Genomic DNA, 15,064 nt, shown 5'->3' with positions numbered 1-15,064 from the left:
AAGCCTTTACCCAAATTAAGGTTTTCACAGCTAAGCCTGTTTAGAAAATTAAGACTAGGTAATTTCCAACTCAACATTCTACCATTAACAATCACTTTTACCAACATTTCTGAGAACATTTACTATACCAGCACAAAACTCCATGGAGGGCCAAGCCAACCAATAATACATGCCAAACAACACAGTTCAGAAGAGAAAGATCAGAGCGACAGATGGAATAGGGGGAGCAGATCCAAATGGAAAGTTCAAAGAGAGAATGGAATTCACTTTACGACAGTTCTAAATTAAAGGACAGCATAGTAACATATACCTTACCATGATAATGATGCTGTATAATGCAGATTCTGTGACTGTGCAGGATAGTCTTTGGGCATGAACTCAAGATCTTCTCTGCAGAAACAATCTACCTCTAGCTGAATGCTAACCCCAAATGCAAAGAGGAGACGAAGTAATTCGGTTTCTGATGACTGGTTTTCAACACTAGAGTTTGATATAGCTGGGGAGAAAGGGCCACCAAACCAAATGTTTGCTGTAGAATTTTTAGTATCTTCAAAAGGGTTCTCAATGTCATCCCTTGAGGATGTTGTTGAAGGTTGACAAACCCTATCGTGTCAAATAATGGTCAACCAGCAACCTCAAGGTTTAAACTGAACCTAGAACAAGTCAATATTCAATAATAATGGCTCCGAACAATTCTCCATCCTTACAACACTTGAGAAATATGATCCCACTACAATTAACAGTGGTTTATTGCTTCAGTGTTGCTTTCCCAGAATAAAGGAAAGAAATGTTGGCATGCTCAGATTAGAATTTATGCTCTAAAGCTTTCATAGGTATCAGGATTCTTCTTATTGTATGAGTACATGACACACAGAGAAGGAAGAAGACATTCTTTTCTGATTGTTGTCTCCATTTTTGTAACTTACAGAAAAGATTACTTTAGAGTCAGTACCTACTACTACAGAATTCATCATAAAGAAGCATGATGTTTCCATGACTCTCCTGATGAGATCAATGAGGTGGATGAATTTTAGTATTAAAAAATTAGTAATTTAAGGGTGCCTGGGTGGCACAGTGGGTTAAAAAGCCTCTGCCTTCGGCTCAGGTCGTGATCCCAGGGTCCTGGGATCGAGCCCGGCATCGGGCTCTCTGCTCCGCAGACAGCCTGCTTCCTCCACTCTCTCTCTCTGCCTGCTTCTCTGCCTGCTTGTGATCAATGTCTTTCATATAAATAAATAAAATTTAAAAAAAAATTAAAATAAAAATTAGTAATTTACTGAGCCAGTGAGAAAATGAGGAATCCACAGAGAACAAAAAACAAAATGATGAGTGAACCCTGCGAGACAGGCCAAATGCCAAAGAGAGATTTTACAGAGAGGGCATGTGTCAACACTAGTGACCTTTTTACTCTTTTCTGACAGCTGAATGAAAGACAGTGCAGGGAAACCTAAAACTTGGGATGACAGGAAGGCCAACAAAAGACTTGAGGGTGACACTAAGATTCTAAAAGGGCTGATCTTCATGTCAGGGGGAGCAAGAAATAATCCTGTACCACAAAAGGCAGCAAGGAAACATGCGTGACATGTGCTTGGCACTGGGGGTGGAAGATAGCTTCAAAAGTTCATAACCCCGGCCGCCCGGGCTCATTCATTCTGCGCCAGGCCTGCCAGACACCTGCGCTCTCCTTCAGCCGCTCGCGGTCGCCGCCGGCATGTCAGGCCCCGCCGCCGAGACCCCGTCCGCCATCCAGATCTTCCGGATCATGCAGCCGGATGATGCCAATGTGGCTGGCAACGTCCACGGTGGGACCATCCTGAAGATGATCGAGGAGGCAGGAGCCATCATCAGCACCCGGCACTGCAACAGCCAGAACGGTGAGCGCTGTGCGGCCGCCCTGGCCCGTGTCGAGCGCACCGACTTCCTGTCCCCCATGTGCATTGGCGAGGTGGCGCACGTCAGCGCGGAGATCACCTACACCTCCAAGCACTCCGTGGAGGTCCAGGTCCACGTGATGTCGGAAAACATCCTCACAGGTACTAAAAAGCTGACCAATAAGGCTACCCTGTGGTATGTGCCCCTGTCACTGAAGAACGTGGACAAGGTCCTGGAGGTGCCTCCAGTCGTGTACTCCCGGCAGGAGCAGGAGGAGGAGGGCCGGAAGCGGTATGAGGCCCACAAGCTGGCGCGCATGGAGACCAAGTGGAGGAACGGGGACATCGTCCAGCCTGTCCTGAACCCAGAGCCCAACACGGTCAGCTACAGCCAGTCCAGCCTGATTCACCTGCTGGGGCCTTCCGACTGCACCTTGCACGGCTTCGTGCACGGAGGTGTCACCATGAAGCTCATGGACGAGGTGGCCGGAATCGTGGCTGCACGTCATTGCAAGACCAACATAGTCACTGCCTCCGTGGACGCCATCAACTTCCACGACAAGATCAGAAAAGGCTGCGTCATCCCCATCTCTGGCCGCATGACCTTCACGGGCAACAAGTCCATGGAGATCGAGGTCCTGGTGGACGCCGACCCCGTGGTGGACAACTCGCAGAAGCGCTACCGGGCGGCCAGTGCCTTCTTCACCTACGTGTCCCTGAGCCAGGAGGGCAAGTCGCTGCCCGTGCCCCAGCTCGTGCCCGAGACCGAGGACGAGAAGAAGCGCTTTGAGGAAGGCAAAGGGCGGTACCTGCAGATGAAGGCAAAACGGCAGGGTCAACCAGAGCCCCAGCCCTAGGGGCCGCCCCACGCTGGGCCCGGAAGGGCCCCAGAGTCCAGTCATGTAGAATCCACCCCCTTGGCCAAAAACCCAACCCACACTGAGAGCCGGTGTCGTGTGAAGCATTCGTCTTGCAGTGTGAACCTGTGCCCTCTCCCGAAAACCTACACACCAAAGCTTTATTTCTATGACTCCGGTGTAAGCGCTCCCGTGTTGTCCCTGCCGCCGAGGCGTCCCTCGGGAAGACGCGCGCACACTACGGCGTGTGTAGAACCCAGCATCACTAATAAAGCTGCTTTTTGGCTGGAAAAAAAAAATTCATAACCCCAAGTTGACCCTCATGAAAGACTGTAACCCAAATCCACACAAGCTGTATGATCTTAAACCAAACCACTCAAGCAGATAGTGTAATTCAAAGAGACCCTGAGTTGATGGTGCCCTCTTCACCTGGCAACCAACAGAATTACAAGTTCACTCTGGGAGCTGAAGTTAATCCACCCCACAAAAAATTCCCACAAATAAAACTCCAAGAGATTTGAGTTCACAATCAAAACTCATACACATACACAAAACAAGAAAATAAAGCGCTATGAATAAAAGCCAGCAGAAAAACAGACAGCAGAATTAGACTCTCAAAATACTAAATACCAGAATATTTCAGACAGGATACAAAACAAATGCTTAATATGTGCCAAGAAATAACAATTGCTTGATTATAAGAACAGAGATGAGACTCAAGGCTGATGCAGGTTTTTTTTTTTTAAAGAACGGAATCAAACTTCTAAATATAGGGGCACCTGGGTGGCTCAGTGGGTTAAGGCCTCTGCCTTCAGCTCAGGTCATGATCTCAGGGTCTTGGGATGGAGCCCAGCATCAGGCTCTCTGCTCAGCAGGGGGCCTGCTTCCCTTCCTCTCTGCCTGCCTCTCTGCCAACTTGTGATCTCTGTCAGTCAAATAAATAAATAAATAAAATCCTTAAAAAAAATAAAAACTTCTAAATATAAAGGCTACAATAATTGAAACTAAAAACGCAATAGTAACTATAGAAGGCAGTAAAAAAACTGGAATTTGGGGAGAAGGACAGATGAACAGGCAGAGCACAGAGGATTTTTAGGGCACTGACAATATTCTGTATAATACTGTAATGATGACTAGGTCATTATACGTTTCTTTAGGCTGTATACCAAAAGTAAACAGTATCATAAACTTGGACTTGAGGTGATCACGATGTTTCAGTGCAGTTCATCAGTTATGTCAAAAAGTACCAGTCTGGCGGGGGACACTGATAATGACGGAGGCTACGCACACGTGGAGCAGAGCTTTACGGAAAATCCCTGTACTACCCCCCAAGAAGAGAAAGTCTTCATAAGATAATTAGTCGGAAAAGAGAAAAAACTCAACGGCTAGGCCTAAGAATCCAGGTTAATAGTAATTAATATTTTTTCTTTTTCTTAAATGGAGCCTGAAGTGGGGCTTGAACTCATGACCCTGAGATCAAGACCTGAACTGAGACTTAAGAGTTGGGACACCTAACTGACAAAGCCACCCAGGCTCCCTGGGTAGTATTTTTTAGTCAATATTCCTGTCAATATAATGCTAGAAATTCAAACTAACATTTTTATTAAAAACAGGAAATGTTGTTTTACAGAAAATATTTCATGGAAGAATGGGTTGGATCAGTTGGGGAGCTGCTGCAGCAAGACCATGGTACACTATTATGGCACTGACCTAGGAAAGGTACAGACTTGGGTCTCTCTGGTCCCGGCCTTCTCACTAACTAGCTGAAACAATTTGAGGCAAAATGCTTCTCTCTCTGGACCTTGGTTATCTCATAAGTAAGACCTCAAAATCTACAGTACCTCCCATCCCCATGTGTCTAGCAATGTGTGAATCTATTGGTTCTTCTGATCTCATTAAGACATTAAGGAAAAAAGTTTGGAGAGTCTATTAAAGACCAAACATCAAGTTCTGAAGAAAAGGTAGGATATATTATTACATCCCCAGAAACAGTCATCCAATCCAAGAATTTGCAGGTCGTGGAGTAAGTGTCTCCTTCGTCCTGCCTACTATGAATTCTTAGAAAGCTAAGCAATGTTTCTTTTTCATGCCGAAAAATAATCATCCAAGTAAAAGAAGAGTAAGTTCTATAAAGCTGCCTTTGATCTATCATTCTGAAGATACCACCTGCAAGAAGGAAAAAACAAAAGAACCCGGGGGGAGGCTGTTTCTGGTTAAATAATTTTTACATGGTCAATCACACCCTCTCTGACCACCGTCCACTCTGCCATTATGAGAAAGACACAAGACAACACATTATTACATTAGAGCAAGAAATTAAAAAACAGTAAATTGTAAAAAGATGAATATCTACTACCTAGAAAATATACTTATCAAGATTACTTCCTTTTTTTATACTAAACAGTTGCAGTGAACAATTAGTTCCCAGACAACTTTCTGTTTAAAACAAATATGATAAAATCCATTTTCCCACTCTTCTGTTTCAAATCATATCTTTGAATCCAGTGTTTATCATTCCGAGTGTAACACTGGAGGGTCACACCAGGTCAGTACCCAAAGGAGAACTGCCAAAACAGGCAGGAAAGGCTTCCCAAAGAGGAGACAATCAAGTGACCTTGGTAAAACTAGGAAAAATTCTAAAGGCACAGGAAGAGCCCATATGAGGATATGAACACAAAGAGACAAAGCGAATTTGAGCAGTGAAAGGATAAATCCAAAATAGAGATGATACAAGAAGCAAATATTTTAACCCAGAGAATGGAAAAGAACGGAAGGCTAAAAGCCCACACCTGTTCTCCTGGAAGATACTGTGTCCCTGAAACTGTATCAGCGACAACAAAAATCTGTATTAAAAAAAAATTTTTTTTCCACAGGCATCATAAAAATCATCTCAAAAGAGTCTTTCATAAAGGTGAAATTCACCAAGTATCTGAGTATCTACTTTCTCCCCAGTCCTGTGCAAAAAGTGGTAGAACATGACTGTCAAATTGTAATACCCATTTAGTGGACAGTGAAATCAGTGTCTCTACCATTTGGATCTACCATTTGCTTTTTCAGTAAAACAGAAGAAGTCATGGTATATCTCTTTATGAGTGAACAATGGTGTGTGAAACTTTTATTCCAATAATTAAGTACATGTATATTAGATCTAACTGTAAAACCTATTTCCACTGTGAGTTAATTTTTTTAATCTTTTTGAAGATTTTATTTATTTATTTGAGAAAGACAGAGAGCAGAAAGGAAGAGAGGGAGAAGCAGACTCCCTACTCAGCAGGGAGCCTAACGTGTGGCTCAATCCCAGGACCCTGGGATCATGATGGAAGCAGAAGGCAGATGCTTAACTGACTGAGCCACCCAGGCACCCCTCCCTTGTGAGTTTAAATAAAAGAAGTTTTGATATATACAGTGCTACCAAAGATTTAAAATGGTAAGAAAGAATCATGAAGTCATGATCCAATTGAGGAGTATACAGTGAATAAAAACTGGTTTTTCATGAAACCTGATCGAAAATGATTGCAAATAAATTTAAAGTTACAGAGGGGAAAACAAATGTCAAATTATGTTAGTATGCAGTATGTACTATAGGCTATCAGGACAGGAATGACTCTGGGAGCTGCAGAATTGCGAAAGGCTTCATAAACAGATGTAACTAAAAGAGCCAAGCCTTGAATTTTCCTTCAGAGGTACTTCGATTCTAGCTTTACAGGCTGGTGAAACAAGAGCCCAGAGAATATGAGTAGACCCTTAACCATTCCAAATGCTGGCTGTGCCATGGACTGAGTAATGGCCTGTAAGCAGGAGGCCTGCCTTCCTGGCCTAGTAGGAGCTAAGCACAGCATCACCGTCCAGAATCACTCTGCCTTGCTTTTCTCATCAGCAAGGTAAGAGAGACCGGATTTATGGCATCTACTCTGAATCTAAACTGTTATAATTCTAAGACAGCAGCAACATGGATTCACAATCACGGTGTGAACTTAAGGCAAAACAGTTCACACCCTTGTGCTCCAATTTCCAAATGTGGAAAACAGGGCAGACAAAACCCTTACTTATTATGGCCTGTTTCTAAAAAATGTATAGAATATTTAGAACAATGTCTGGCACAGTGGGCACTAAACCAATAGTTTCTTTACTCCTTCTTAGTCCCAACTTCAGATCAACCCCCCAAGAGACTGACATTGCCAAAATAACTGAGAAAGTATCTGGACACTCCACACTGGTGCACCATCATTCTAAGAATCTTGGTCTAGGACCTCTACAGTGGCCTCCTCTGGTTTTAACTCGGCCATCAAAGAGAAAACATGCTCCACAGAAAGTACATGGGCTTCTAAAGATTGGGCCAGGCCCAAGAGTGGCAAGGCCCCCTCGAAGCAGGTCACAGAGGGTGGCAAGTACTGTCTGAGAATCTGAGATCAGCACAAAGCAAAGCCAACCCTGGCAAGATATCACATGGTATAAATGGTGCACACAGAGAGGGTGGGATGGTCTCCAACACAAATGGAGAACTCAAAACACCTTCGTATCTCCGAACTACTATACAACCAATTATCAACCTCTGGAAATCAATCACACTCCCGAAGGGCTCTGGCCTCTGTTACCATCACAGGTCTTCTGAAAGCCCTCTTTGTAAGTCCCAGTTCCATGGAGAAGGAGAAGCCATATAAACTTTTTACCCAATGGTGCATATGTGCATGTTCACGTGTACCTCCAACTTCCCTCTATCTACCACAGCACCCCAAAAATCTTCAACCCAGCAGGGAAGACTTCTGGCAAGTTTTCAAAGTTTTCAAGAATATTGTTCTTTTCAGAAGAAATTAAAGCAGCTTACTCCCTTCGTCAGCAGCCGCCACAGGGGCATATACATGACATGTAAGTTACAGAGGTAACATTCTCCATTGAAGCAACTATGAAAAATTCAATTCTATGATTAATCACTGGCCAAATGACTGCAAATTTCAATTTACTCAGACCTGCACTTATATAATCCTTTCTACCTAACAATAATATATACAAAAACACACCATGTAAGAGACAGAAGCTAATCATGTTACATATCTGAATCATTATAATTCAATGATAAATGACCAAACCAAAAACATCAGACAGGTAATTTTCACCTCCAGAAGTTCACATATCCATTAGAACCTCAATATTCCTATTAGATGTTAAAAGCTATGATCTCTGTATTACTTGATCTAACATCTTCAGTGAAATGATTAGCTATATATTTCACAAATATATGTGTTATTTGTAGAGAATATTGATATGTAGAGAATAAAATAAGACTCAGATTCACCTTTAAATCAGTCAAAGAATGAGAAAGTAATAACACTGACTTGGTGCCAAAAACAACAACAACAAAAATCCACATCTTTAATCTCTTAAGTGTTCACGAGACAATGAGTTACTGAAAACGCTCTCATTAATTCACCTCTGTCAGAAAGTTATGATGGTGACACTGGGATTAGCACAAATTACTCTGCCAAGCCTCCAGTCAGCTTAACAAGAACATCAAAAAGAAAATTCTCCAATATGACCAAGCTTCATATAATGGCATGCTTAATTTGAGTGAGTACACTGAATTTTACAAATCCTTTTTATATCAATACCAAAAACCGTTCCTGAAAAAATTATACAACACTCTCATGTACAGATACACATTTAAAACATAACCATACCTGAACTCCCTTAATGTTACCTTACTTATGACAAAAAAGGTTAAGATTTGGTTTTTACAGCCTCTCTGTGGAGATTCACCTACTCTGGTCAAACAAATAACAAGAAATGTGACATTACTTTAAGCTCTACCATATTCTTTTTATCATTTTTCTATTCTATTTTACCAAATAATAGAACAGAATATTTTGCTCTATAAAAAATAAGGAACCCTGAACTGGTACTAGGCCAAGTTTGGACATGTGACTAGGATAACTGGTTGTATGATAACACTCAATCAGAAAGCACATGTTCAGTTACTTTCCACTTACAAAAATGTGAACACTTCCATTTTTACAAATAATGACCTATTTGTAAAGCCTGTCACATTTCTGTGACAAAAATCACTATATAGAGACAAGGTATTATTAAATTGAAGGAAAATAAAAATTATTTCCTGAGTTACTGTTACTACAACAGAGTTCATACTCCAGATTCTAGGCTAAATGTACTCCTGCTCACTCTAATAAAAAGTTAAAATGTCATCAAACTTAAATAGTTTTGTCAAACACAGACAGGAACTAACTGCAGCTGCCACCACAGCATGTCCAAAATATAACCACGGGTGAAGTGACGTCACAGAAAATTGAAGCTCCAGGGATCAATACCTCTACAAAATCATGGAAACCCATGAGAATCAACTATTTCAGAGCATTTGCACCAACCAGGGGTGTGGCTGCTGAAGACAGAGGATACTCAACCCAGGTCAGAGAGTAGAGTGCATGAACCAGCAAACAGCCCCTGTCCCTCTGACTCACAGCCCAGGCAGGCATAGGGCCCATGTGCCTCGAGTGCTGGCTGATGCCAAGGTGGGCAATGGGGACCTTGCCCTGCTAACATTAGGGTTATGTATCTTATCATACTGGAGGCAGCCTAGGGAAACAACAGAGACACCTGCATTTGTTTCCACCCTCCTGGGCTGCATGAACTTCCCTTTCTGGATTTTTTGGGTGGTGGGAGGGAAGACCTAGACATTTCAGTAAATCTCTGCCAGGTCACAAGCTGACCAAGTATAACATAAAAGAAACTGCAATAACCACACAAAGCAAAGAATACAGGTTTTGCAAAGTCATTTTGGAAAAGTCACCACACAAAGAGATGACAGCAACCCTCAACAGCAATCACTGAGAAAGGGGAGAATCTGATTCCCAAGTCTCCACACCATAATATTCAAATGGTCCAGTTCTCAACCAAAAGGTATAAAACAGGATGCCTGGGTGGCTCAGTCATTAAGCATCTGCCTTCGGCCCTGGGATCCAGTCCCATATCAGGCTCTCTGCTCCAAGGGAAGCCTGCTTTCCCCTCTCCCACTCACCCTTCTTGTGTTCCCTCTCTCACTATGTCTCTCTCAGCCAAATAAATAAATAAAAATCTGTTTTAAAAAGTCACAAAGCATACAAAGAAAAAGGAAACCATAGCACTTTGAGAGGAGAAAAAGAATTTGATAAAAGCTATCCCTGAGGAATGCTAGATGTTAAGAATTATTAAGGTATTAAATCAATGGTCTTAAATATGCCCAAAGAACTAATAAAGGATATCAAGAGAACACTGTATGAATAAAGAAATTAAAATTAACCAGGCTGAAGAGTCAATGAAAAAAGAATACAGAAAAATCAATGGAGGGCCCTATGGGATACCATCAAACATATCAACATGTACATCAGGAGAATCCCCAAAGACAACAGGGATGGGGGAAAAGAAGCATTGTGTATGTATCATAGTAACCTTATACCTGTAGAGGCCTAGACATTGATCTTAGTAGACAATGACTTATATCAGGCATTACAGATATGTTCCAAGAACATACAAAATCATTCCTAAAGGAAATTCCTAAAGGAAAACATATAAATGATGTCTCACCAAAGAAAAATGTCAATAAAGAAATATAAGTTATAGTAAAGAACCTAATAGAAATCCTGGAATTTAAAAGTATAATAAATGAAATGAATTCACAACACATTTGAACAGGCAGAAGAAAGAATCCATGAACTCGAAGATATGTCAATAGAGATTACCAAGTCTCAGGAACAAAAAGAAAAATAATGAGGATTAAAAAAAAAAGGATACACTCTCAAGGACCTCTGAGATACTAACAAGAGTATTAATATATGGAGAATTGGAATCCCACAAAAATGGCATATGTCATTTTTGAGAGAAAAGAGGGCAGAAAGAATATTTGAAGACATAACCAAAATCTTGCTGAATTTGATGAATCTTGAAAGCAGCAAGAGAAAAATACCTCATATCACATACATCTGAACCTCAGTAAGACTGACAACTGATTTCTCTTCAGAAACCATGGATGCAAGGAGGCTGTGGTAAACACAAAGTGCTAAACAAACACTGTCCAAGAAGCCTATAACCAGAAAAAACATCCTTCAAAAACAGGAGAAATGAAGACATTCCCAGACAAAAAGTTTGTTGCTATCAGACCTGCCGCACAATAAAACACCAAAGGAAGTCTTTCAGGCTGCTATGGAAGGTACTTAGTACCTCATATCCACATGAAGAAATGAGCGCTGGTAAGGGTAACTACACAAACATAAAAGCATACAAGTAGTTTTGGAAAGCGTCTAGGTGGCTCAGTGTTAAACGGCTGCCTTCGGGCTCAGGTCATGAACTCAGAGTCCCAAATCCAGCCCCACATGGGGCTGCTCAGCGGGAAGCCTGCTTCTCCCTCTCCCATTCCCCCTGCTTGTGTTCCCTCTCTCACTGTCTCTGTCAAATAAATAAATAAAATCCTGGGGGAAAAAAAGTAGTTTTGGTTTCATGACTCCTTTTTTATTGTATCTGATTTAAAAGACAACTGCAAAAAGAAATAATTATATTGTTTTGATGGGTATATAATGCATAAAGATGTAATTTGTATAACATCAACAGCACAAAAAATGGGGAAGAAACAAGCTATCTATGAGCTAAGTTTCTGTACTCTAGTGATATTTTGTATTAATCTAAACTAGACTGTTATAAATAAAGATGTTCATTATAATCCCCAGGACTACCACTAAGAAAACAATTTAAAAAAATATGTAAACAGAAATGATGAAGGAATTAAAAGGGAATACGAGAAAATACATAAAAATACAAAAGAAGGAAAAGAAGGAAGTAATGGAAGAACAGAGAAACAAAAAAAATGACAGAATAGCAAAATGGCAGACATAAATCCTGCCTGATTAGTAATATAAATAAATACAATAAATTTATAAATATAAATAATATAATAAATATATTTAGATATAAATTAAATACTCCACTGAAAAGTTAATGATTGGCAGAATGGATAAAAAAATAAAAGATCCAACTGTGTGTCTACAAGAGACACACACATAGACACATATAGGTCAAAATTAAAAGAAGAAAAAAAGGTATACCATGCAAATAATAACCTAAAGACAGCTGAGTAGGTATACTAATTTTAGGCAAAACAGACTTTGAAGCAAAAAATTGTTTCTAGGGGTGCCTGGGTGGCTCAGTGGGTTAAGCCTCTGCCTTTGGCTCAGGTCATCATATCAGGGTCCTGGGATTGAGCCCTGCATCAGGCTCTCTGCTCAGCAGGGAGACTGCTTTCCCCTCTCTTGCTCTGCCTGTGTCCCTGCCTACTTGTGATGTCTCTGTCTGCCAAATAAACAAACCAAAAAAATCTTAAAAAAAAAAAAAACTGTTTCTACCAACCAACATTTTACAGTGATGAAAATGTTCAATCTATCAAGAAGCTATAACAATTATAAATGTAACTAACAAAAGACATGCAAAGTCCATAAAGGAAAAAATGAAAGAATTAAAGGAGAAATAGAAAATTCAACAATAATAGTTTAGGACTTCAATGCCACACCTGCAATAATGGATTGAACCCTTATGGCCAGATAAGAACAGGGAAAGAAAGACTTTAAGAACACTATGAATCAACCAGACCCAATGGAACATCTATAGAATACTCCGCCCATCAAGAGCATAAAACACATTCTTCCTCAGTAAACATGAAGCATTTTCCAGGGTAGACCATGTGCTAGATCATAAAAAAAAGAAAGCCTTAATTAAATTTAAAGGACTGAATTACACATAGCATGTTCTCTAATCACGATTAAATAAAAATGGATCAAAGACGAAATGGATCAAAGACCATAAACGTCATAGAAGAAAACATGTATAAATCTTTGTGACCTTGGATTAGGCATTGATTTCTTGGCCATGACACCAAAAGCATAAGCAAACAAAGAAAACACAGAGAAACTGGACTTCATAAGATTAATCCCATCTGTCCTTCAAAAAGCATAGGAAAGTGAAAGGACAATCAACAGAACAAAAGAAAACATTTGCAAATGATATACTTAATAAGGTTCTAGTATCCAAATATATACAGGATGCTTACAACTTACCAAAAAAAAAAAAAAAAAGCCCATTATGAAAATCGACTACTGATAGTGAGCATTTATTTACATATTTATTGGCCATTTAAATAATCTTCCTTGGAGAAATATTTATTCAATTTTTTCACCCATTTAAAATTGTAGATTACTTGCTTTTTCACAGAGTTGTAAAAATTCTTTATATATTTTGGATACTCATACTCTCAAATGATTTGCAAATCTCTCTCTATATATATATCTGCTTTTTACATTCTACATAAGAAAAGAATGCTGGCAAGAATGTTTGAAACACAAACCCAAACCAAAGGCAGATGCTTAACCAACTGAGCCACCCAGGTGCCCCTGAAATTCTATGAATTGATAAGAAACTTCTCAATTTCTTTCAAATGAGTGAGACTGTGTGCAGAGATGGCACAGTCAGAATAATCATATTCTGTGACTCATGGTATTACTCGGTTGCCTGTCTGGGTTGGTTTGAAAACATGGCTGCAAATGTTTGGCCTCCTTCCATCACAAAGTGAAGCCCAGGTCCCCTGTCCCATTGAATCTGAGTGGACTGCTTCAAACAGAGTGACAGCACAAGGGGTAATATGTGCCTTCAAGATTAGTTCATACAAAGCCCTCTAGCTTCTGCCACACTGAATGTCACATAAAAACTTTAAATACCCTGAGGGTGCCATGCTGGAAAGGCCACCTGTAGGCTTTCCTAGCTGAGCCAGAACCTCTGGTTTTCTCCACCAGGGTGCCAGATATGTGAATGAAGAAACCATCTTGGAAGTAGATTCTCTAGTTCCAAATGTTTTGGTCCTTGGCTTTCAGTTCTTCCCCGCTGTGGCCCAGATTACACATAACAGGGCCAAGTCATCCCTGCTGTGCCCTGTCTGAATTCCTGACTCACAGAATCCATGAGCAGAATCAAATGCTTGTTTTGTGTCACTACATTTGGGGTGGCTAGGTCCTCAGCAACCAATACTAGAACATAGATTAACCATTTAAATGAAGAAATGTTAGCTGAATGTCAGTTTTTAGCAAAGGGATTCAAAGACTAGTAAAGACAATTCACAAGCCAGCATTAGATTGTAATTTGCACTCCACTTGCAGAGACTACTTAACATCAACATTTTTAACTGAAAACTAGAGAAAGGTCGGGCTGTTCCACCCATGTCTACTCCAATGAGATAGAAAAATTACACTTTGTAATTTTCCTTTTTATTTTTCATAGTCAATAACTATCCTTGGCTGTTTATCTCAAGCCAGTCACTCACCTTTTCAAATCATTCACCTTTTTCAATGTATCATTCACTATATAGGCCTGAGATGCTTTGGAAATGACTAAACGAGTAGCTCAAATATTAACAAGCTTGCTTGGAAAATGCAACTTGCAACTGGACATGAATGCTTAGCCTTTACCAACCTACAAATGAAAGGACAGTGTACTGTTCCCAAGTTTTTACATCACCAACATAAACATAAAGCTTGATCCAAAATACTAATGATACGTCAATTACACATTAAATTCTTGTAGGCATATTAGTTAAGTGAATATTCCTAAAAATTCGTGCAACGTTTACCTCACTGCTCTCAAAATAATTGGGTAACTGAACTGAGGCTTTGTTCAGTTCTTCTAACATCCTCTAACTCATATTCATAAAAGGGTCAAAGAAAACTATTCCCTAGAAGGAATAGTCCAACTGAGAGAAATAAGGCAAGCCTAAGATATTCCTCAACCTCAGTAAGCAGAACCCACCCAGAACACCACATTCAAAAGTCTGGTGTCGATTTGTACAAGGTCTCTGCTGTCATGCTCAGATCCTACACCTGCTGGTGACCGAGGACACAAGGAAACCTAAGGCCATAAGCACTTTCACAAGTCTCTGTATCTACCCTACACTTTTTCTTAGCTCTTACTAGATAATACAGCTTAGATTTAAACAATTTTTCTATAAATCTTCATGTTTCTGACACGGTAAAAACATCTTGTTCTTTCTCATATATCTTAACTATTTCTAATGAGTATCCTCATTTTATAACACTGATATTTAGGAATAGAAGGACCACATATACACATGTCTACAGGAAACTTATTACCACGTAGTAGTAAGGAACATGATTGGACCTGTGGTCAAGTCAGCACAGTGTATCAGAATTGTAAATAAGAGTATTAGAAGTTTAGGCCTAACTATACCATTAACTAGCTCTAAATCTTTGTGATTCAGTTTCCTGATTTGTAAAGGGAGGGGATGAAGTTAGATAATCT

General features: G+C 40.2%; 1 pseudogene across 1 annotated transcript; it reads left to right on the top strand.

Moving 5' to 3' along the window:
• The first annotated feature begins 1,637 nt into the window (after positions 1-1,637).
• Positions 1,638-2,776, top strand: LOC309858457 (cytosolic acyl coenzyme A thioester hydrolase pseudogene; annotated as a pseudogene). Its single transcript has one exon. The product of its transcript is annotated as a cytosolic acyl coenzyme A thioester hydrolase pseudogene (transcript).
• The last annotated feature ends 12,288 nt before the right edge of the window (positions 2,777-15,064 follow it).

Source organism: Mustela nivalis, assembly GCF_964662115.1.
Source record: "Mustela nivalis genome assembly, contig: HAP1_SCAFFOLD_2516, whole genome shotgun sequence".
In the NCBI taxonomy this organism is placed as follows: Eukaryota; Metazoa; Chordata; class Mammalia; order Carnivora; family Mustelidae; genus Mustela; species Mustela nivalis.
The sequence above is the reverse complement of the archived record's forward strand: the minus strand, read 5'-3'. Positions and strand labels throughout refer to the sequence as shown.